This window comes from Pleurodeles waltl, chromosome 2_2 (genome assembly GCF_031143425.1).
Source record: "Pleurodeles waltl isolate 20211129_DDA chromosome 2_2, aPleWal1.hap1.20221129, whole genome shotgun sequence".
NCBI lineage: Eukaryota > Metazoa > Chordata > Amphibia > Caudata > Salamandridae > Pleurodeles > Pleurodeles waltl.
The window spans coordinates 152313562-152338960 of record NC_090439.1 but is presented as its reverse complement, the minus strand read 5'-3'; the positions used below and the strand labels follow the sequence as shown (position 1 = coordinate 152338960).

General features: G+C 43.5%; 1 protein-coding gene across 4 annotated transcripts in view; it reads right to left on the bottom strand.

The window, feature by feature from the left end:
* The window catches only part of LOC138280823 (poly(rC)-binding protein 3-like), a 2739176-nt gene extending 2715710 nt beyond the window's left edge, over positions 1 to 23466 (bottom strand). For 3 of the 4 annotated variants that reach the window (XM_069219542.1, XM_069219532.1, XM_069219537.1), the window contains exon 1: positions 22958 to 23387. The gene's annotated coding sequence lies outside the window, so the exon portion shown is untranslated. Of the gene's footprint in view, positions 1 to 22957 lie in introns of all 4 variants that reach the window. The other variant, XM_069219527.1, reaches the window with a different exon arrangement.
* Between the last annotated feature and the right edge of the window lie 1933 nt (positions 23467 to 25399).

Here is a 25399-nt window from a genome sequence, read left to right as displayed (position 1 = left end):
GCAAAACTTTTGTTTGGACCAAAGAAGGGTGGATTGTATAAAGTGCACAAATGATGCTAATTAGTATACATGGACAAAATACACTCATTTTTGTTGTCTCGTTACAGCATTGCCTGGTGTAAAAACAAACAGGACTAAAAAGACACTCCATTTCAAATATAAAATAGTGCTAAATAGCATGTATGTGAAAATTAGCATCACCCTGGTAAATTATACAGTTCAACTTCAAATACTGTTTTTTCCAGTCCCACATTATGTGAACAGTGAAAAGTATTTGCTATGTTTTTTGCACCACTTCAAACCTTTATGAGATACAGGGCTAGATGTACAAAGCATTTTTAAGGTCGTAAATGGCCCGATTCAGAGAAAATGTTCTTTATGATGTACAAAACCCACATTGTGATTTGGTAACTTCTGACCGAATCGCAATTTGGATTTTGAAGTTGGGTATTTGGAAGGATGTGTTGAGGGTTTCCCTTCCAAATACCAAATCAGAGAGGAATGTACGAATATTTTGTGACTGAAATGCGGTTTCAAAGCATTTGCATTTAACTGCCAATTGAAAGCTGGTTGTAACCCTCTCGTAAATGGGCAAGCAGTGGTCCCTCAAATCACTGCCTACCCTTAAAAAATGAAACAATCACAGGCATAGTGGTCCGCTGACTGCAGCAGGCTACCATCTCTATAGTGGCTGCAATTTCTTATAGGTCGCATATTGCGACCTGGCTCATTAATATTTATGAGGCAGGTCTATTTGCCACCCACGAGTAACTGCAAATGAAACTCAAAAGAGTTTCATACATTAGCAATAGCAATTTCCTAATTGCAATTCGCAGGAAATCTCAATTAGGAAATTGATATTCCTATTCTTTGTACATGTAGCCCACAGTCTCCTAATACAGTTCAAGTATTGCTACTGAAACAGACTTTCAGATGACTTACCGACTCCTGCAGCCAGCCACTTTATGGACGATTATAATGTACAGCTGCTTCCTAGCAATTAGTCCTTTGGGCCCTGGTTTATACCTTTTGGTGAAAAACTGCACAAACGCAGTTTTGCACCAAACAGTTTAGCACCGGCTTGCACCATTTCTGAGCAGCAGCCGGGCACCATATTTATGGAATGGTGCAAGCCGGCGCAAAGGTTAGGCTAGTGAAAAAAAACAGACATTAGCCGGGTGGGGCTGGCGGTATGGAAGAAGGGGGTTTTGCACCAAAAAATGACGTTAGGCAGATTAGAGTAAAAAAAAATGACTCTAACCAGCCTAGCGTCATTTTTGGACACAAAACCATCCATACCACATGACTCCTGTCTTTGAAAAGACGGGAGTCATGCCCACCACCCCAATGGCCAACACAGGGGACAAGAGTCCCCTGGGCATGGCCATTGCACCCAGTGCCATGTAGGGGGGCCCATTTCAGGGCCCCCAATGGCACTTGAAATATATATATATATATATATATATATATATATATATATATATATATATAGTTACCTGTACTTCCCTATACTTACCTGGGATGGGGTCCCCCATCCTCCGCTATCCCTCTGGTGTGGGTGGGGGTGTCCCTGGGGCCTGAGAAGGGCCCCTGTGGGCTTATTCTATGGCATTCCACCATGGAACTCCTGCCCTGACCCAGGTGTTAAATAATGGTGCAAAGCAAGCTTTGCACCATTATTTGACCCATCCTGCCCTGGTGAGAGATTTTAGCACAGGGGGATAAATATAGAGCTAAGGCCATAGAGCCATTTCTTGCACAAGAATGCCTTATTTGCATTTCATTGATGCAAAGTAGTTTTTCACATCCAAAAATTACTTTAAGTCTATAAATTTGGCACTAGAGGGGTCTAGCGCCAAAGTATAAATATGGAGTTCATTTTGCACCGAATTTGCGTTAAAAGAAATTGACGCAAATTCAGTGCAAAACAAGTATAAATATGCCCCTAGGAGCGTTATAAAGAGGCAATTGGGATCCATGTAAAAACAGAATACGATGGAGAGGTTAGCAGCACTACATTAAAATAAATAGTAACAACTAAAAAGGCCGGCAAGAGCAGCAAAAACTAAATTGTGCTACACAAGCGCCCTCATCAGTATTAATTAAAAAAAAACTTGGATTGTCTACTCGTTTATTTGCATGGTGGTCTACTAAGGAAACTCCTCAAACGCTCATTAGGCTTGATTCGACTAGATTGTGTTCTGGGTTTACTTTTGCTTCTCTTGATGTTTCATGCTCTGATGAGGCTATACAATGGCACAAGACACTTTGCAAAACACACATTTAAGCAAATTTGTCAGCGCTGCAGAATGGCAAACGAAAATTCTTCAAATCGCAATATTTTTCCAAAACAAATGCAGACGTAATATTAAAAAGCATCAATCAATGTAACCTATCTTTTGTGAATGTGTGTTCATTACTGATCAATATCACCAGCAGAGAAGGTCAAAAGGTGCAATCAGGGGGAAACATTTTCAAATGATTTACCATCCTCACTGCCATAAAATCGTGCACTCGATTTCTTGTGATAAAACTATAGTTTCTACCTCACCTAACTCCATTCAGTCATCATATATACGGCCTCTTCTCTTCTGTCACAAATGCATATTAGCAGATCTATCAGTCAAATTAATTCAACTGAACACTCCACGACTAGAATTCCCTTGGACTCACTAGTTTGTCACATGAAAGCCTGGGACTGAAAACAGTGTCCTGACACTTAGATTAATCTGTTCTGGCATTTTGGACTAGACAGTTCCTTTGGGGTACGACCATGTCTGATTTGCACATGGTTGCACATGGTTGGTTTATTTCTGAAGTTGCTAGTGGGTATAAATTGGTGGACTGGAATGAGGCACAAAGTAATTACCAGTAGCTGAGAGTAATATAAAGATTTCACCTATCCCTTTTTGCGCAGCTCACATTAACCTGTGTATATGCTTGTGTTTTGCACATCGTTCATTTCGTTTTAAGCCTGTTAGACAGAAAGAACCAGTGAGCTCGCTTTTCTCAACCATGCAGCTGAACATATCCAAATGCTAAGCATACATTGCCGAGGCCACGTCGTCCCTTTGGAAGATTGATGGCAGGCTGCTTCCCTCTAGAATCCAATAACACAGTCTGCAGTGTCTGATATCACAAATCAAGAGCTACCACAGACTCACGTATTCCATGCACAATTTTCATCTTGCAGATGCACAGGGTAATGAAAAAGTATGAGAAATGTGTGTGATGCGCAACTATAGAACACAACCTATAAAATCTTTAAATTTTTTACTTATTTTAAGCAGAAATGGTAAAACAGATAGCATTGATATTAAAAGAGACATTCCTCATTTGCATTGGGGCATGACCATCTCCAAAAGTGGGAATCACTTTGCTTCTGTGCCTGTGCTGTAATATGGACATGGGAGTAGAGTCAAAGAGGCTTTTAGGAGGTGCAGTGACTTGGGCCGCAAAGAGATGGCTCATAGTCAGTGTGTCTCTTGAAAGCAACCCTCTGGATGGGTAAAGGGTGTCCCAGGGACCCCAGACAACTCCCTGAAGGTTAATCCAGTCGCTCACTGCTCCCTGTGCACAGAAACTTTCATTAATGCATGCATTCATGGCTTCCCTGAGGGCTAGGCACTATTTGTAATAGGGTGCATTATCTATGTGTATGCTGGCATACCTGTTTAAAGGTGCACAGTGGTGCACACAGGGAAAGTGCACCCTGTTAAGAATATGGGTCCTGGTTTACTAGTACAATCCATGGATAACCCAGGAATAACTTAGGAGCACTTCCTGACTTCTTTTGTAATTCGGTGGTAAAACAGAAGTACTAAGTGAGTAGTTCACATCTGCTTATAGCAATATCTTTGTGAATCGGGCTCCAAGTTTGGATTGCTTTTCTTACTTAAATCTATAAATAGTGACACATTTCTCAAATGTGTACCTTACTTACATGTAAACGTTACTGTTCAAATTTGCTGATAAAGTGTTAAAAAAAAAAAAAATCAGCAAAAACATGTATGCAAATATCATAGAACTCATCAAATTATACAACTGTGTAAATAGGTCAACCAAACCTGTATTTGAATTTGGAGGTCAATCAGGCAAGTTTCAAGTTTATTTATTTCATGAATTGGAACTCCTAAGAGGTCCACATGCATAACTGATACAAAAATAACCTAAAACATTAAAGATAACATTTCCTAAATAAAATTATATACTATCAATTTTACAATTATAGTAATACGCCTCAAAAAATATATATCGGAATTTATCAGTGAGCAACTTAAAATATGTACCAATACAACAGGTTTAGAAAAGGAATTAGCTTCTGTATGCAAAACACTAAGAGCTACATGTACCAACATTTGTTTTTGCGACTCGCAATTTGCGAGTCACAAAACCTTATGTTGCATAGTGCCAATGACACTATTTGCGATTCGAAAGGGGGTCGCACATGCCCACCTCATGATTATTCATGAGGTAGGGCGCAATTTGCGACCCCCTTGCGAATGGCGGCTTTCATAGGAAAGGTGGCCTGCTGGAGACAGCAGACCACCATGTCTGTGACTGCTTTTAAATAAAGCAGTTTTTTTTTTTTTAAATGCAGCTCGTTTTCCTTAAAGGAAAACGAGATGCATTTCAAAAACAAAAAATGAAACATTTTCGTTCATTTTTTCAGAGCAGGCAGTGGTCCATAGGACCACTGCCTGCTCTGAAAAAATGTTTTTACTGACATTCACAAAGGGGAAGGGGTCCCATGGGGACCCCTTCCCGTTTGCGAATGGGTTAGCATCAGTGTGACATTGGTGCTAACTGCGATTGTCTTGCGACCGCATTCGTGGTCACAAAACAATGATACATAGGATTCTTCCTAATTACGAGTCGCAATCCCTTTTTGCGATTCGGTAAATAGTTTACCGAATCACAAAAATGGCTTGTTACATGGCAAAGTGCATTTTGCACGTCACAAACGGCCCGTTTCCAACGTGCAAAAGGCTACGTACATGTGACCCCAAGACTCAACCCTATTATCTCTTTACAAGTAAAACCATAAACTGCATCAAACAGTGCAAATCAGTACCCTAAAAGAAACCACACTTGTGGAAAACCCTAGCGGACATTAATATTTTCTTCAACGGGGACAATTATGCAGCGTATACTTCAATTCCAAAATTGAAGGTAATCATTTGGACCCAAAACAGCCAACCTGCTGCACATCAGGAATGCATTGTAGGACATTATCATGCTCTGCCACACAATAGAAGAAAAACTCCACTCCCTTGGTGCACAAAATAACAACTGATAGTAATTCTCAAAGCTGCCTTCAAAGTTCACTTACAGTCATCTTGAGTTACCGCCAGTACATGACGACTCAACAAAAGTTGAAAAAGGACTGTCAAAATTTTAAAATCCTAAAACAAAATCATTCATTTGGAGGATTATATACAGCATCCAAGCCTCTCCGGCAGAGCAAATATTAAAATACAGGAAGAGAGGTTTCAACGATTTTTTCCTAAGTGTGACTAGAGCCGGACAGACAAATAATACATGCTTAAAGTTCTGTACACTCAATTGACAAAGATCACAATTATTATCGGATCCATCCCATTTAGAGGTTAGTTCTCTGAGTTGCAATTTATCTAATCTCAACAAGATGAACAGACGCCTCACTTCAACTGGGAGATTCCAGGATAGGTACAACTGAGACTGTTTGAAGGTTGCTGTTTCAGTAAGCGTGGCCATCCTCCCCTTTAGACGATAAGATCCTAAGTCTAAAGAGAAGCTTTTGGATCAAGTCGCTTCTTTCAGGATTTTTTCAAGAACAGGAGGCGGTGACAATGGAATCAGGCCCAGATCAAGCTCCAGCAGTTGCATAGCCAGATTTTAGTTTCTAAAAAACTTAGATTTTCCTTTTAATCTACTGAAGATTTCTATATAAGCTAAGTTTCTTAGAGTGAATTCTCTACTATGAGCAAGGCTATAAGCCCTCTGGACAACTGCCACTAAACACAGTACAACAGTGTTCTTAATACCAAATTCAAACCTGAGAGTTGTTACAAAAGGCTAAGCGTATTAGAATCTGCCCTTCCATCCTGTTGAGAAAATTCCATTTAGAAATCTCTGTACACTCCAAAGCGTACAAAAGGGTGGCCGGGATCTTTGTTGATAAGCAGTTAATAAATGGAGGAAATGCCACCGGCCAACTGCGTAAAAGAAATCCACTAAACCTTGTACTTGAGGTAGAGCCTTAGCGGCGTTATTACACATGTGATCTTGGTCATTGAGCGACAAGGGTAACATTTTCCTCAAGAAGCAATAAGAGTTTACCCGATGTAATTTTTTTTGACCCAGGGACCAGGAAACATTTATTTTCTTGCCCAATTTTATCCCCTAGGAAACATACTACTTGCGACTTCAATATATTATTCAGCAAATGATTTGTATGCAGTAGTGATTTAATGCACAAGATGATGATTTAAACCTTTCAGAATAAGGTCAATCACTACTATATCATCAGAGTGTAAAAGGCAGGAGAGTGAATGACCATCTGTATTCTGCATGGAATGAGGCAAATCAGAGATATATAAAGAAAATAGTGGTGCCAATAAGCAGCCTTGCTTCAAACTATTTTTTGTGGGGAATTTAGACAACAGGCCCTATTCCCCTCCTAACAAAACTTTGCAACAGTTAGGAGAGTGCAAAGCTATAACCAGAAGTAATAGGTTTGGGAGTACACCTAACTCATAATTTTTTTTCTCCACAAAATGTTCCTATCTGCACTGTCAAAAGCCGTGGAGAAGTCGCAGCATATGCTGTTCAACTGATCTGAACATATTTTTCATTTATAATTTGCATCAATAAGATATTATCTAATGTAATATGTTCCTTTCTGAAACCTGCTTGTTCCAGAGGGAAAATCTCATTTTCCTGACCCAAGAGGTTAAATGCGTTAATATGCCTTTTGCGAATATCATGTCAGTTGAATCCAGCAATGCAACTTGGCGGTAGTTAATAGGCAAAGATGTATCTCCCTTTTTATATAATGGGACTATGACACTGTTAGAAATGGGGTCTTTGGTTGACAGTCAGGTTACCCCCTGTTCAAGCAAGGACCCTCACTCTAGTCAGGGTAAAAGAGAATCTCCCTCAGCCTACCCCTGCTTACCCCCTTGGTAGCTTGGCAGAGCAGTAGGCTTAACTTCAGATTGCTAGGTGTAAAGTATTTGTACCAACACACACAGTAACTTAAATGAAAACAATGCAGAATGCCACAACACCATTTTAGAAAAATAGGAAACATTTATCTAAACAAAACAAGACCAAAATGTTAAAATGTACAATACACAAGTCAAGTTATCAATAAAAATGCAAAAAGAGTCTTTAAGTAGTTTCAAACACACACTAACACTGTCAGCGTGAAAAAGCACCTTGAATGCGTCAAAAATAAACCCGTCAAAAAGGGCTTGCGAGGAGTTGATTCCACTCACGAGTGGGACCGTGCGTCGTTTCTCCTTTCTCCGGGTCGGGCGCGTCGTTTCTTCTCTCCGCAGGACAGCGATACGTCAATCCGGTCAGCACTCTCGGGTCCGGGCAGGCCTTGCGTTGTTTTACCATGCACAGCGGTACTTGAGTCGGAAATCCAGCCGCACAATGATCTGAAAATCCCACAGCACGGGTTGTGATCTCCCAGCCTCCGTTGCCGATATTGCGCGTTGTTTCTCCTGCTCTGTGCGTCGATTCTTCGATCGTGTTCCCAGCGAGTGACGTTTCTCAGCTGCGGAGCCATCAGCGCGCCGTTTCTTCAGCCGCTGATCAGAGTCGTGTCGATCTTTTACCCGCACAGCACTCTTTGCATGGATTTCCTTCTCTTTAGGCAGCAAGCTTCTCCTTTCAGGGTCCCAGGAACTGGATGGGCACCACAGGGCAGAGTAGGAGTCTCTGCAGAGACTCCAGGTGCTGGCAAAGAGAAGTCTTTGCTATCCCTGAGACTTCAAACAACAGGAGGCAAGCTCTAAATCAAGCCCTTGGAGATTTTTTCTCAAGATGGAAGGCACACAAAGTCCAGTCTTTGCCCTCTTACTCTGGCAGAAGCAGCAACTGCAGGATAGCTCCACAAAGCACAGTCAGAGGCAGGGCAGCTCTTCTTCCTCAGCTCTTCAACTCCCTCTTGTTTCCAGAAGTGTTTCTAAAGTCTGTGGTTTTGGGTGCCCTTCTTATACTCAATTTCTCCTTTGAAGTAGGCCTACTTCAAAGTAAAGTCTCTTTTGAATGTGAAATCCTGCCTTGCTCAGGCCAGGCCCCAGACACTCACCAGGGGGTTGGAGACTGCATTGTGTGAGGGCAGGCACAGCCCTTTCAGGTGTGAGTGACCACTCCTCCCCTCCCTCCTAGCAGAGATGGCTCATCAGGATGCAGGCTACACCCCAGCTCCCTTTGTGTCACTGTCTAGTGTGAGGTGCAACCAGCCCAACTGTCAAACTGACCCAGACAGGGAATCCACAAACAGGCAGAGTAACGGAAATGGTATAAGCAAGAAAATGCTCACTTTCTAAAAGTGGCATTTTCGAACACACAATCTTAAAATCAACTTTACTAAAAGATGTATTTTTACATTGTGAGCTCAGAGACCCCTAACTCCACATGCCCATCCGCTCCCAAAGGGAATCTACACTTTAATCAGATTTAAAGGTAGCCCCCATGTTAACCTATGAGAGGGACAGGCCTTGCAACAGTAAAAAACGAATTTAGCAATATTTCACTGTCAGGACATTTAAAAAAAAACATTACTACAGTATATGTCCTACCTTAACCATACACTGCACCCTGCCTTTGGGGCTACCTAGGGCCTACCTTAGGTGTGTCAGACATGTAAGAAAAGGGGAGGTTTAGGCCTGGCAAGTGGGTACACTTGCCAAGTCGAATTTACAGGTAAAACTGCACACACAGACACTGCAGTGGCAGGTCTGAGACATGATTACAGAGCTACTTATGTGGGTGGCACAACCAGTGCTGCAGGCCCACCAATAGCATTTGATTTACAGGCCCTGGGCACCTCTAGTGCACTTTCCTAGGGACTTACTATTAAATCAAATATGACAATCTTGGATAAACCAATCAACAATACAATTTACACAGAGAGCATATGCACATTAGCACTGGTTAGCAGTGGTAAAATGCTCAGAGTTCAAAAGCCAACAGAAACCGGTCAGAAAAAATAGGAGGCAAGAGGCAAAAAGATTGGGGATGACCCTGCATAAGCAAAGGAGTCCAACACACTACCAATCCAGGATTCAGGAACTCTACTATGTGAATAGCAGATGATGAAGACCAGGTGGAGACTTTTTGCCCAGAGCAGCGGTTCCTGTTTAATTAGTGACATCGGAAACTCATCAGGGCCCATTGCTCGGATGCCCGCATTGACCTGATCAACCCCTCAATCTCCGACAAAGATGGGGGGTCACAACAGTCTACTTCAGTTCTAACCCTTGTGTTCAAATCCATTTCGCAGGGCTCCTCCTCTATGTTTTCTGAGTCAAGGATGAGGATTTACTTCCTGCAGTCGACCTCAGCTATTGGAGGGGCGCTACACGATTTACACTTTTCACAACCTTTAGAGATAATAGCCCAGATTTTACAGGAGTTTTTAGACACAGCGGCTTCCCTCAGTGTCACTCACATCTGCTCTGCTTCTTCCTTATGCCTAACTTCGCTCGCACTCTTCTTCTTTTTAATAAAGATATTCTCCTACTCCTATCCTTGGTCTCCCATTTATATTGTCTTCTTACCAATTTAATAATTTCTCTATTCAACAACAGAATGGATTGCTTTACTTTTTTTTTGTGGAGGCTTTCAGCAATGATATGGATCACTTTGGTTTATAGACTCAATTAGTTTGGAAAAGTATTTTAATGGATCTGCATTCCATTCATCAATATCTCTCACTGAGCAATTGAGTACTTTTTTGACAGCTGACATTTTGGCAGGGGTCCAAAAATTGCTACTCGTTTTTCCACAGAAACCAATGTCCTTGCCCCTAAAATTTCAGGGTTCTATGGAGGAAAGCTGCATTTTTAATGAGAGGATCAGAATCTTATGGTCACTTAAAGATGTATCCTTAACTATCATATCCTCTACTGTTTGGGCAATAATTTAGGAACCCAAAATATAATCAATAATGGAACTACTCTATGGGGAATTGTGTGTGAAAGCTGCAGGACAGACAGAACAAAAACGTCCATTTAAGGTGATGCAACAAAGGTCCCTCAGACCTTTCAATAGGTGAAGCCCCTTTTGTCCGACATGATGCTAGGGAGAAATATGATGGAAGGGATATTTAAAGTAGTTTCCCTCTCTAGATCACAAAAGATGGAAAGAGATAGATTAGAAATTTTACTATTTAAATGCCCCATTATCCATAACCCGTCCGCGCTTTCATGTGGATTAGAACAAATTGCAGAAATATGACTAAACATACGCAAAAGAACCAAATACCCGGGACAAGTGAAATCAGATATGCTCCAGGTCTCTTGAATGCAAATTAAATCCGCCTGTAGAGAGCAAATAAGATCTAATTTTTTGGAATGGTTCCCTATTCCTGCAGCATTCCAAGAGACCAAGGAGAGACTCTGACTAATGACTAGGCTGTGAGAACATTCCCTTCCCATGGGTGCTATTTAGAGCCCCTGCTAAATAGCATCTAAATGGCATCCCCTCATTGGGGATATTGGGATTGAGAGATATGAGGGAACATCCTCCATGAGCTTCACCACTCTTTCACCATGAAAAAGGGAAACTTTTATATTTTCCAAGGGAGGAGGAATATGAGCGGGCGTTTGGTAGCAGTTAGTACCATTTATTTAAATATAAAGTGAGGGGGACTGCTGCTGATTAAAAGGAAATTCCTTATGCCATATTGGGACCACCTCTATACCTCTACACTGTAACTGTTCACAGTTAACTAGAATCAGATTTATAACAGTTTTAGAGAAAAAACAGACTTTTGTCTTTGACACTCCTATACTCTGATCAAGAAAAACCCAAGCAATATCACTACTGTCAAAGAATTTTAGCTCATCAATACCTGTGAAAGAAGAAATTAATAAAGAACGATTTAAAATTAAATTTATATCAAAGAAAGCAGAAAACTCTAGGCATTCAGGGGTCTCTATTTGACCTTGAGTAATTTACTCCTTACTATGTAATAACCCCACCTTTATAAAGAACTGAGGTAGGGTTCAATGCCACTGCATTAGCGTTCACGTTACAAGTAGAAATAGCATGAGGATTTGGATCAGATAGCATGCTAACAGAGACTGGTGGAACAAACTGTTGCACACCCCGATGAGGTGTTGAGTCTTGTTCCCCCCACAGGGTAGGGGATCCAACTGATCTCACTCCCTTGGACCTCTCCTTCCACAGCACCAATTCATGTTCTTGTTCTTCCTGCTGAGGAGAGGGTCCACTAGGGCCCTTATCCTCGAACTTTACCTTTATTGGGTTTTTGTTTTAGAAATTCTCAGTTTGTCCCCTTCTTACCTTTTTTCCCATTTTCTTCCCTTTTTTGGAGTTTTTACAGCCAAAATCCCCTTGTGCTCCGCCATCGATAAGTCAGGGTAGACTTTGGGCAGAGAAATGGGAAAGGGGGCCACAGGATGATTTAACTCATTTTTAGGAGAAGCAAGTTCAGAAACAATAGAAGCCGCATTACTCGAAGAGGGTACACTGGAGAAAATATTTTCTAGGGAATAGACAGCACTCTCTTGAGTAAAGGAATCCTGTGTATTTGAAAAATTCCAATGAACTTGAGTCTTTCCTGCCTAAGTACCCTGGTTAGAATGAAAAGGCAGAGAAGATGGAGTCACGGGCACACGGGCATCTGATGTAAATGAAATCAAGCTAGAATCTTGATGCCCCTCTTTTTGGGAAGCCACCTCTGTGGTCCTAAAAGATTTCCCGTCACAGCTTAATTTTGCTTCCTTTTGATCTAACAAGGCTTTCAATCCATAATACTCAATATGTCTTGAGTATGATCAGAATTGTTATTTGATTTTTCTAGAAGAACCAGGATCAAAGGTAGAATTCGCTCAAGACATTTAAAGGACTCCAAAAGTACATAATTTTGATCTTGAGGGCCACTCGGGAGATTCGGAAAGCACATGAGTTCTGGAATCAGGGAAGCTATTGAAGGGAAGAGAGAATGGTCAGTAGGCATACTGCTAAACAGCCTTAGTCTGGGGGTGCTAAGTTTAAGATTACTGCAGGGGTCTTTAGACAACCAACAGAGAGGCTCCTTGCTGCATATACACAGTTCAAATCAATGTCAGGAAGGGTAAACTCCTCTACTCGAACACCAATGCCAACACCAATTCCAGAGATATCATCCCTGTTTGCAATAGGAGGGAGTTGATTCTCTAGGACCCCCGAGGACCCCCCCCACAGGGATTAAATCAGCCATACTCTCCCCATTGACAAGACGACAGGGTGCTAAATCATTGTCATCCTTGAGAGCTGGTTCTCCAGAAAGCTCCTTTTGGACGAAAGGAAGAATGGAATTTATACTTTTTATGTTCAAGTGGGGGGTGCCCTTATTTTGTACGGGATTTGACTTAATCTTTTTGCATTCGCGACTAAGAAACGTCCTACACCTCCTGAGGCATTTAGCAGTCATCCTTGTGCAGAAAGGGGTTCTTTGCCCACTACCAGAACCAGTACCATTGGTGCTGCTGCTGTGGACCAGCTGTGGGGCTACTGCTTGGCTATTGCCTTAGATGCCTTGCCTGGAGACTTGGCTGGTTACTTGGCTGAGTAAGGCTCAGAAAACTTGGCTGAATGAACTTGAAAGGACTAGGCAGAGTAAACCCCCCCGAAGAGGGAAACCCACCCGCACTCTATGCTTCCTTTTCGTCTTCGTAACAGACGTCAGCTGCAGTTTTCCCCCCTCTGAGCTGCAGCTGTAAGCAGATGCACGCGGCTTCTCATCGGCTCCGTTCTCCTCCCGCTCAGAGTGCCAGCAGGTGCTGGATGGTGCTACTCTCAATCACGGCTATACCTCCTGCCATGTGATACCGTGACGCTGGTGCTCGCTCCGACAAGCTCTTGCTCCTTGCAAAGGCATCCAAGACAGGGCCAAATTCGTTGCCTCGATGTCTCAATGTAATGCTCTGTGGGTAGGGGGGGGGCTGGGGAGCGGGAGTGGGGGTTAGATTTCAAACAGCTCTGCGCTCCTGTCTCGCAGTCCTCCTGCTATGATGCTCGGTGAGGGCGCGGGGAGGGTGGGAGCTCCTCCATGCACCGAGCCTCGCCATCCTCCTTAATAAGATGCTCAGTGGGCGGGGGAGGGAGGGAGTAGGAGGAGCGGAAGCAGGGGTGGTCCAAAGCCCCTCTGCGCTCTGTGTACACCACTCCACTTTGCCACTGATGCTTCACCACCTCACATCAACACTTCCTCCACTCCTCCGTCCTCGAGCTCACTACACACGTCTCCCTTCTGTCTACCTTCCATCTCAAGGCTGCCTGGCCCACAACTCTGTGTCACCTCTGTGTGGGCCGGTGCTGGCCTGTGCTGTCCTGAGCTGGATGAGTTGTCCTGCGCCCCCCGCCTTCCAAACTCCACTTGATGCTGTCAGTGGGGGGGAGATCTCCAAGCAGCCTCCTTTCTCCTGGATCTGCAACTTCAAAGGTGCGGCGCAGTGGCAGTGTGGAAAGTATCCCAGGGGCTGGCGGGGCTGATATACGGGCAGCCTCCGCTGCGCAGGAGCGGCACAAAGAAGCATACAGAGGGCCGACAACCAAGCTTCCCGGCCACTCAGCTGCACAAATTAAGTACCGCGGCACTGACTGGCTCTGCTTCAAGCCAGCAGGCACAGTGTAAATGCAGAGTGAGCCCGTGGGGCTGGTGGGGCCAAAGAAACGGACAGTCAGCCGGCAGCCAAGCCTCCCGCTCAGCCCCTTGGATCAATTTACTGCAGCTCCGGCTGGCAATGCTACTCCTGGCCCGACTCCCGACGGCTATCTGCTCTCGGCTGCTATTGGCTGCGCGTCGAAGCTTGTCACAGCATTGCATTTCTACTGTACAAACAAACTAGTTCCCAAGTCAAGGTGGTCGCTACTTTTCTCAAACAGGGGACAGTGGGTTGTAACTCCAGTCGAAAAGTATAGTGTTTTTTGATAGAGTACATACAATCACACAATATCAATCACACTATATCAATCAGGCACATTTGCGTACTACTTAGTGAAGGCCAACTGAACAAGCAGTATTTATAAGAGTTATTTATGTGCAATCCCACAGAACATTTAGGCCCAGATTTATACTCTGTTTTCGCTGAATATGTGTCATTTGTTTTTTTTTACGCAAATTCAGTGTAAACCTAACTTCATAATTATACTTTGGCGCTAAACCCATCTAGCACCAAAGTTATGGAGTTAAAGTCATGCAAGGTAGGGGTTCCCGTGCAAAAAAAGACAATATGGCCTTAATGCCATATTTATCCCCCCGTGATAAAATCAAGCACAGGGAGAAGGGGGCCTTAAATAATGGCACAAAGCTTGCTTAGCGCCATTATTTAAAGCCTGGGTCAGGGCAGACATTAGGGGACCTGTGGGCCTATTTCCAAGGTCAGAAACCCTGGAATGGGCCCACGGGTGCCCTTCCCTAGCCCCAGTGACACCCCTACCCACACCAGAGGGATGCCAGGGGATGGGGGGAGCCCATCCCAGGTCAGACAGGTAAGTTTAGATGAGTATTTAAATTTGTTTTTGAAGTGCCATGGCGGGCCTAACTTGGCTACCAAAATGGCACTGGGCCCAATGGCCATGCCTAGTAGACAAATGTCCCCTGGGCATGGCCATTGGGGTGATGGGCATGACTCCTGTCTTTACTCAGGCAGGAGTGATGTCCATGGGGGTTGTGCGTCAAAGGATGACTCTAGTCTGGTTAGATAAATTTTTATGCCTCTTACCAGACTAGCATCATCCTTTGACGCACAACCTCCTGCAATACCCTACGCCTCCCCTGCCCGGCTAGCATCCTTTTTCAGGACGGTAGCCGGGCTTTACCACCGGCTACTGTCATACCATAAATATGACGACCAGCAGGCGTCTTGGGATGGCACTAGCCGGCAGTATAATTTTTCACGCAAAACTGCATTAGCGCAGTTTTGCATGAAATTATATAAATTAGGGCCTTAATATCATGTTCCACCCACCTCCATACACTCTTAGTGGCATGAGCAGGTAAGTAGCCATGTCTCTCATTCCATTAAACCCATTCAAGAGACTCAGATATAATATGGGAGTTTCACCACTGAAATACCAGCTAATACTATGGGCCTGATTACAAACTTGGCGAATTGGATACTCCATCACTAATTTGACGGATATCCCACTTGTCATTTTACAAGTTCCATAGAATATAATGGAACTTGTAATACAGCGGGCAGGATAACCTCAAATTTGTGACAGGGTATCCCATCCACCAAGGTCATAATCAAGCCCTATGATTTCTTGTGGGATGTTAAAGTCAGAGAAGCAACATGCGCATTCTGGGAGAAACCTTTGAGCCTCTCCTCAAATTAAATTGTTCAGACATCTTTAGATGTTCCACAATTTCCATACCCAGGTGGCATACCTTACGTGAATAACAATTCCCTTCAATCAGGGAAAATTTGTGAGTAGAGACGGGTCAAAATTCAGTAATGTGGCAGAAATCGTACTCAATAACTCAAAATTCCACACTAACAGCAAGGCCTCTGCGTTCTGGAAACGTATTCTGAATGTTGTGCCTCTGTCTGCACACATCAGTCTCACGCCATGATGGAATTAAAGGGTATGACTCCAATTCCTTTTTTAGTTCAAAACATTCACTGCCACAGGGAAAGGGGAATGAAAGGGGTGTCATCCACTGACCTACTAGATGGAACAGAATGTGTAAATGGTTTGTGACTACAATTGCAGTTGCAAACCATTGATCAGTTAACAGCCCCAAGCTGGGGCAGAAACTATTTTACAAAGGTGAAGCTATCTCTGTGGATAGGGAAACATTTTGGTGCATATTTACAAGCACCTAGCGCCACTGGAGCACCACTTTTTGTGACGCTCCAGTGGCACTGTACACTGTACCATGTTTACAAGGCGCCGCTAAGCCACTTTTATTTCTCCTCATTTTTGCTTTTTCCATGTGTCCTGCATTCTGCAGCACACATAGAAAGATGAAAACACCATTAATGAATGTTTACATGCAAGAAAGTGTCCCATCCTGCATATAAACAATCATTCAATAATGACAATTTGCTACTTCTATGTGTTCTGCATGCAGCACACAGAGAAGTGCCAAGTCACCATTGTAGATTGTTTATGTGCAGGATGGTACACCTTCCTGCACATAAACAATCATTCCCTTCAATGCAGACACCCTTGCACTTTGGTGGAAAGATGCCTGCATTGACACTATAAGCTAAATTTAGCAGCAGCGCTAAGGGAAAGACAGGGGTGAGAAGTATTTTTGTAAAGACGGCACATCCCTGTATTTCAGAACTGGTGCCGCGCTGCCAATTTTGTCACAGTGTTGCACTGAAGCAGTTCCTTGTAAATCTGGCCCTTTGTTTTTAAAACAGCACTTGTCCCTATCACAATTCACTTCCTGTGATCTCATGTCAATAACTAGCAGACCTATCTGTGTGACTTTACACCGTTCACAGTGGTGTAACGAAACTTAAGGGGGCCCCCCTGCAAAGTATCTGTAGGGGAACCCCTGTAACCAGTCAAGGGCCTGTTGCCTGTGCAGTGTACTATGCTGAGGGACCCCCCTGGAGCTCAGGCACCCCCCACACCGCAAAGGCTCAGGGGCCTTTGTTACATCAATGACTGTTCAACCAAACTTCTTGATCTTCTGCTATGTCACAACACTGACATCCATTCTCTTTGTCAATATTCAGAAATTCTCTTTCATGTCAGATCCATGGTGGGTTCTGTGATAGCCAGTTATTGATAACGGGCAAAGACTACATTTTCCAGAACCTTGACCTTGTGATATATACTGATATTGATTTAGAGCGTTCTGAAAAATGTCATGAATTTAGTTCATATTTGGGATATGGACTGAAACTGGTAGACGTCTGTATGCTTTCCTGCCAAAGATTCCAATTCCTAGAATTCTCTACTCAAAGCTTCATGTCCACTCATGCAGGCCAAAGATGGGTGGAGAAATCAGCACATCTCTGGCAGGCAGGTGCTAGCTTGTTCACACCAGAGGCAAGTGATCATCAACGAGCCCTCTCAAATCCTCTGTTTGCTTCAGCCCAGCATTGGCCATTGTAGCAGTGTTCCTGTTTGGCTGACCCTTTATTTCCTGAGTTCATGAATCCAGAGCTATTGTGAAATTGTTCCTTGAACTAGCCCTCTACTACAGTGCTTTTTGTTTCCTTGTTTCAAGAACTAGCAGTATTTTAGTTGATCCTTGTTTCTAAAACTGTAATTATTTCAACAGTTACCCTTTTCCTAGTCTCTGCCTTTTTTAACTTGTTTCCAGTGTCCTATCTCATACCTGCTGCCTTAGTTCCCAGTTTCTTACTTATGGTTGTTTACTTGTTTTTTGGCAGACGTTCTTTCTGTTTTTCCTTTCTTGTTTAGCGCTTCTCTTGTGTGTTTTGTCTACCATGGCTCTGCATTTAGTTTGCATCCCTTGTTAGCATCGTGTGTGTTTCTGTGTGATCGCCAGGATATGTGGGCACAACTGAGGACTTTTGTGTCAGCTGTGAGTTTTGTTTTTACTTTTATCATATCACTAAAGGCTTTACTTCCAAAGACTCTGAACTTGCATGTATATTCTACATGTAGGTATTGTCATTCAGCACCAGTAACAGCAATTGTGGATGAGAAACTTGAAGAGTTGCAATCTTACCGTCTGAAGTTCCCAAATGCGCAATCACAGATTTCCTCTCTTGTTAACGTTGCTATATGTGTGTCTTGAGCATCCTATGTGTTAGGTATTCTGAACTTTCTCTTGAGTTCCTGTTCCCTCTGAGCTTTGACTTTCTTATTAGTATGTGCAGAGCTTCCCCATTGGATCCCTTTACTCTACATGTGTGACAAATATGTGCAATTTATTTTTGCATAATTGTGAAAGTTCTGCAAAATTACCTGAAATTACCCAGAAATATGCAAAATGCAAATCCATCATTTTGTGTTATATTTTAGTATTTTTGTGTGAAATGTGTCAATGTTTGATGCAAGAATGCATTATGCACTAAAAATTGTGCAAACAATAAGGGCACCACAAACAACAGCAGCTCACATTCTAGTGTTCCTGTTCATTCTATGGTAATTTTAACAGGGATTGGTTCATTCACACCAAATGTATACATCAAATGGATTGTAATTACTCAAAGTGGTCTTATGGCGTAATTTTGCGTAAATAGGTTAATGTGAAATTGAGCATAGCAAACATAATTTGAAATTTATGGAATTACACAAATTCAGACCGTAGAATTAAAATTTTCCTGGGCTTACTTTTCTCGTATAATTCCAATGCGCGATCTAGGCCAGATCTGTTACCAACATTCTCTTCATTTTGTCTTCTACTCTTTGCCTGAACCCAGTGGATATGGGCTACTTTTGGACAAACGTGTTTCCCATTTGGGAGAGCAAATGCAGAGAATGAGGTCTGCTGTCCCTTCAGGGCCATGAGCCCTAAATTCGAAGTCAATTACAGGAGTTGCAAATTGCACCAGCCTGATTAATATTCATTACTTGGTCATTTTACGACCACTTGCAAAAGAACAATGTGCGCTGTGACAAGTTAGCACAGAGGAAGTATTGCAAAGTGCGCGCTCATTTGCAAACCAGTCAATGTACAAATAGCACATTGTGGTTTGCAAATAGGTGTTAGTCGATTGGGTCATTAGGCCAAAGTAATTGTGGTCTATGATCTTTACAGTGTAAACATACTGGAAATGAAGCCTTTAACCGGACGGGTGTCTACGGCAAAACCTTTTCTGAAGAGGATCTAAACACCTTTATCTATCTGTCCTCATATAGTTATCGCTCTGAAAGAGGATCTCAAGATCTGGTTGTAAATCAACTCAAGGAATGACATGAAACAGGATGTAGCCAGCAAGCTTCTTAAAGCTGGTGGAGAATTCTGGTTAACTACCTATTTCTTAAGTGATACGTTTTAAGCAGCAGTGTTAATAAGTTAAACATACTTCGATCCACTGAGTGCAGATGAGCGCAGGATCAGCTGTGCTCATTCTACTCGATTTAAGCGCAATATTTGATATGGTCTCCTACCCTTCTTTGTAGACTGGAAGAAGTCGGTATCACAGGAAATGCTTTAAAATGACGATTGGCTTTTTTAAACAATAGATGTTTTCAAGTTAGTGAAAGGCCATTTCTCTCCACGACCCACCTGCTAAAATGTGGCGTGCTCCAGGGGTCTTCCATTAGCCCCACACTTTTTAATGTGTGCGTCTGCCCCTTGTCAGACATTTGCTCCATAGATTTCACTATGGTGTCTTATACGAACGGCATGCAGATCATTGATTCCCACACACCCAACACAGGCTTTATCTCACTAAAACACATTTCTTGTTTAGAGCAAGTTACCAAATGGATGACTGCTAGCTGTCTAAAGTTAAACAAGGACAAAACAGAGGTTTTGGTGGTTGGCAAAAACCAGTTTATTTGGGACCAGCTAAATTAGCCGTCTTAACTGATCGTCTGCTTCCCAAGTCAGAAGTGAAAAGTCTGGACATCACGTGAAACAATAAATTTACTACAGCTGCCCACGCAAACAGGCTGGCATCCAGCTGCTTTAGCCTCCATAGAGCACTCAGGAAGACGCTAGTACGGCTACCAACTGCAGTCTACAGAATTGTGGTCCAAGTTCTAATACTATCCAGCCTTGAATACAGCAACTTCCTCTATTTGGGTAGCCCGCTCTCTGTCATTAAAAAGCTGCAGGTTAATCAGATGCTGCAGCCTGAATACTATTGGGCATCCCCAAATTCCACTTCGCCTCCCCGGCACTTGCCACACTTCACTGGCTGCCAGTAAGCAAGAGGATTCACTTTAAAGCACTCTTCATTGCTCACCGTGCAGAGCACAAAGCAGGCTCTCGTATTCATTATCAGTACTTACTGGGCCAACAGAGAGCTCAGATCACAAAGCTTAAGTCGCATTTCCATCCTCAGAGTAAATACAGCCAGATGCAGTGGATGATCTTTCGCCCATCTTGCCCCCAAACTCAGGAATAGTTTGCTCCTAAGTATCAGGCAAACGACAATCTTAGCTTTAGAAAACAACTCAACCCTCATCTGTTTGCCTAAGCTCTCTTTTTCCGAGCCGACTGGCCTAGTGCTGGGAAGTCTGCTCCAGGTAGCCATGCACTTAATAAAACCTTTAAATTAAATGTATGTGCACTTAAGGTGCTGGCTAATAGCATATGTGGCTCTTCTAGACATGAATAGGCAGACACAGTCACCTAATACTTTTGAGCAAAAACAGATTAGAGTAAGAGCCCTATCTAAAATACATTTTGCAAAACAAAGTGACAGTGTGAGAAGGAGAAAATAAATTAGCAAAATTAAATTGCATATTGTATTGTCATTGGCCCAAGACTAAAAGTACATTACTAAGACAGAATAGATAGATAGATAGATAGATAGATAGATAGATAGATAGATAGATAGATAGATAGATAGATAGATAGATAGATAGATAGATAGATATCATGCCATTTCTAAACTTCTGGTCAGGTAAATGAATTACCTTTCAACCAACCTTGTACAAGAAATAAAGGACATCACACTTGTAAACTAGGTATGCTGTGAAGATTATATACCTCTTGTTCACCCTAAGGAACCAATAGCAGTCGGCACTTAAAACTACATCAAACATTTCAGTTATTACTAATCCAACAATTTCACACCATGTCGACTGGTTTGCAAATGAGCGCGTACTTTGCAATACTTCCTCTGTGCTAACTGGTCACAGCGCACATTGTTCTTTTGCAAGGGGTCGCAAAATGGCAAGATGATAACTAAAGTCAACAAGAGTTTCCAGAACCTAGATTTCTGAGATTACTATGATACAATACAAGTATACAAATAGAGGCAATTAAGTATACAAATACTATTAACAAAATAACATATCACTTAATTGTTAATAGTAGTCTCAGATATTTACAATCTTTAGAAAAAAAGCAATATAATGGCATGTTTTATTATATTCAGGAAATCCAGACAGACTGCTGCTCTGTTGGTCATTTCAGAAATAGCCATTAAGACAAACTGGACCTCATGTATTCTCTTAAACAATCCATTCTGCGACAATGGTGCACTGCTTCGTTGGGGTCACGAGGCGCTATAAAGACTCAAATTAAATTAAGAGTCAGCTATACTAACGAACACACACACAATATGTGGTGGAGACCTACATAGATACTGATAAAGGCTTCAGAGTTTCAGAAAGATTACACATTTGGAAATAATATCTGGTTACTTAAAAAATAATTGTTGTGGAGAATACGAACAAACGACAAGCTGAACACTGTAAATCCAACTCCACATAGACTGAGGCCAGGCACGCCAAATGTATCACTAAGCTAAGCATGGGCCCGGGATGTCTATAAAGCACACACTGCGAGGCGCTTCTATTTTTAAGACGTTACACATCCTTTAACAATACTCTCTACTATTTTTGACTCAGTTGCACGCCACGGAGAAACCAGCAACTGGATCTGTAACACGGAGACTAAAAGGCTCGATCTTTATGTGGAAAACATCTCTGTTTAGTGCAGTGGCTTTCACATGGCAAATAGTATCCCTACAGCTCTGTAATAAGAATGTAAATGTATGCCTCACAGCGCTGTCCTGTTCAATTAAGGCTTCCCAAGCAGAGTGGAGAGAGGAAACACCCACTGTGCGAGAAGAAACAAATGTATAAAACCAAACGATGAATCGTAATGCGCGAGCGGCAGTAACAAAATCAAAACTGAAAAAAACACATTTCAAAATACTTCATTACTCGGATCCATTTCTTACATAATCCATTTATCTAAAAATACCCCTCTTAATAGTAATTAATCTGAAATATGTACACTTTGTAAGGAGCAAAGGTAAGCTTGAAATTGGTTTCATTAAATCGCCTCCGTAGGGTACTATAGTCAAAGCAGCAGTGCCTCGCGTACCCTATTGGATGCCCTTAGATTCCGCCGCTGGAACGGGAAGAAATGGGGCCAATGTCTAGGTATTAGGTCAAAGTTTCACCCTCCACGCCAATTGACACCGTAAAAGGCACCGTGCGAAGGCGCGAACCAGCACAGACAGCTCTACAAAAGAAAGTGCGTCTCCGATTATCAGAAACGGCCCTGACAAGGTCCGAATAACTGAAAGCTCTCTATTTGTCCCGCCTCTGTTTGTGGCTCATACTCAATACCGATTACAGCTGTAAGTCACTTTTAGCGATGTGTTACATTTACACGCTGCGCATCATCACAGAGACTATAGCCGAGTCTGATCACTGAGAAATGGGAACTGCCCACCCCGTGCCCCACCTGGCTGCACTATCATTCAACGTCGAACCCACCTTCCTGCTGGCTTTAAATGGATCCCTATAGATGCTGGGGCTGTGGCGTAAACACGTTTGTGTTTCGTATCTGCCCGGCGCGTGGGCGCTAAAATAGATCACACCAGCCACTGCCACCCCCAGCTGCATCCCGCGGATGCTCGACTCCAAGCAGGTGGAGAGGCTGCTGAGGCAGCAGAAGGGCTCGGATGTAGGTGGAATTGTAAAGCACACGAATGAATCAAAGCTGCGTTTTCTGAAATATCGCCGGAGCCCTCCAGAAATACACAATGTATAGAAAGGAGAAAAGAGGAAGAAAGAAATAGGTGTAACTCAGAGCACACAGGCAGGCGCGCACACAAGCACGCGAGGATAAAAGTGATGAAAAGACACAACTCACCTTGACAGGGGATGTTGGATGGGGTCAGAGAGGAGGAGGAAGGAGGGTTGATTTTAGCAGAGGTTGTTGGTGATATTATTTATAACACACAAGACAGGGATTGGGAGCGGGGCGGAGAGTAGAAAAATGAAAGGGATGCCGTTTTCGGGAATGAGTAGAAAGAAGTCCTTCGCCACAGATAATAATCCCCAGTGTTTGCCTCAATAATCCCACAATGTCCGTCTCAAAAAATGCATTCAGAACAGCAAATGCGACTGCAGAACTGCACCCCGGGCTCCCCAGCTTCTGCACTTCCGTCCCTTGCCTGTCTGTTGTTCTGCTAATAAATCCCAGTTATGGTTTTAAAAGAGTTTTGTACAGATCCCCGTGGTTGCTGGTGACGCCGCAGCTCCTGCTGCTGCCAGTCAGTGGTTGGTGGCTCCTCGCTTCTAAAACCGTCCTCGAGTTGTGCTGTGTTTCAGGGCAAAGGAATTAAAGGAGAGCTAGACTGGTCCACGCTTCAACAGCTTGGCTAAATAGGACAGCCATCTTGCTAAGATGTTTCAACAATTAAAAAAAGAAATTGAGTTTGAACTGACTATAAAATACTTTTTAAATGGAAGGTAAAGTTGTGCACGTTGACAATTTCATTAAGTTATCAGGCAACTGTTTACATATTATTTATTATATGAACTATCCATAAATATAATAATACATAAATATGCGTGAAGTAATGGTTCCTTACATTAACAATACATATTAATCAATTAATATATACGTAGATGGACAGAATTAGTTATTCATAAAGTGCTACATTCACAGTGGGCCTAGGCGTGGTTGTCTCAGGTACATAATTGAAGGAGTGCATGGGGCGTGGCCGGGCCACAAAGAAAGATGGCAGCCTAAATTGCGAGCTCCATGCTGCGGCGATCCCAGAGAGGTGGTGGGGGCTTAGCGGCCACCAAAGCAAACATCCTAAATGACGCCGGAGCCCTTCTGATATCATCGAGCTACCGATACGTGACAAAGAGGCCCGCCATCGCGAACACGACGGCCTGCAGCGCATCTGGGTGGCGGAGGCCTAATCGGGGGGCGGAGCCGCGTTCCAGCAGCCCCGCGGCCGACTCGCCGAAAGCAAGGAAAACTAACACGGAGGGCCTCGGAGACCCTCCCAACGCCCCGGACCTTCGGTCCCCATAGAAGGGACTCGCTATGGGGCACCAGAGGACCCGTAGCACACCTCGGTAACGGAGGCCCTGTCGAGGGGGCAGAGCCGCACCTTCGGAGCCCGAGGCAGTTCATCTTCACTGATACCGCACCATCCAGATCCACAGGTACTGATCTCTGCGCCCCAGCACCAGCGAGAGACGGCGTGCCACTCTGCCACCACCCCTCCACCTGACCATCGCGCTTCCCCCCCGAGGGAGAAAAGGAAAGGACAGAAAAAGAAAAGAGGGGGGAAGAATGAATGAATGAATAAAAAACAATAAACAATAAAAAAAAAAAGAAAAAAAAACATATATATACAAAAATTAGAGGGAATAAGGGGCAACCAGCAACCGGGGTGAGACGGGTACCCCGCATTCCCCTCCCCATAGGACAAGAGGGAAGAAGACGAGGAAGGGGAAATAACAAAAAAAAAAGAAATGAAAAGAAGAAGAAAAGAAAAAAGCAAGAAAAGAGAGGCTACTTACCTCCCTCCCCCTCCCAAGTCACCCAGACACCGGCGCAGGGACAAGGGCCCCCGTCGTCGCCCACAGGCATCAGTAGGGCCCCAACAGCAACAGGAAAGGCGCCCAGGAATGTGCGCCGCTGGCCACGACGGGCCGGTGGCAAAATAACATAAAGAGGGACTTGCCTGCCCCTTCTTCGATACTCCCCCGCAACTCACCTTACCTGGAGGAGTGTCCTTCAACGAAACCCACCAACGACGACAAGCAGTGGACACTGTTTTATCAACGCCCCGGACTACAATGGGCCCCATACCTGTTTATTCATTTCAGCGCCCTCATCGCCATAACCCTCCTGCTTGACGACAATAGCAGATCGCTGCATCCCGCAGCGGCCACTGGGTCAGTACAAATAAAGGGGGGAAAAGAAAAGGACAGAAAAGAAAAGAAAACAGAGGAAAACAAACCAAAAAAAGGAGAAGGAGCAGAGATGAGGATCGACTGATTCGCAAACCTCTACCCCAATCGGATCCCAAAGAAGGCCTTTGACCCAACCGGGTAGTGCTCGCAGGCTGGCACGGCGATGCCCGGTAGCAAGCCAAATCATAACTCCACTAGTAAACCGGCACAGTAGCTACTATTTTCAGAGGCGCTCCACTATAAACGTCCAACTCCCACGACGACAGGACCTCACGCATTATCACCCCTAATCCAGTCCATCGCGATGTCCGACAAGGAACAGTCTGCAACCATGGAACGGATACTACAGGAGATCACCGCCATCAGCCGCCGA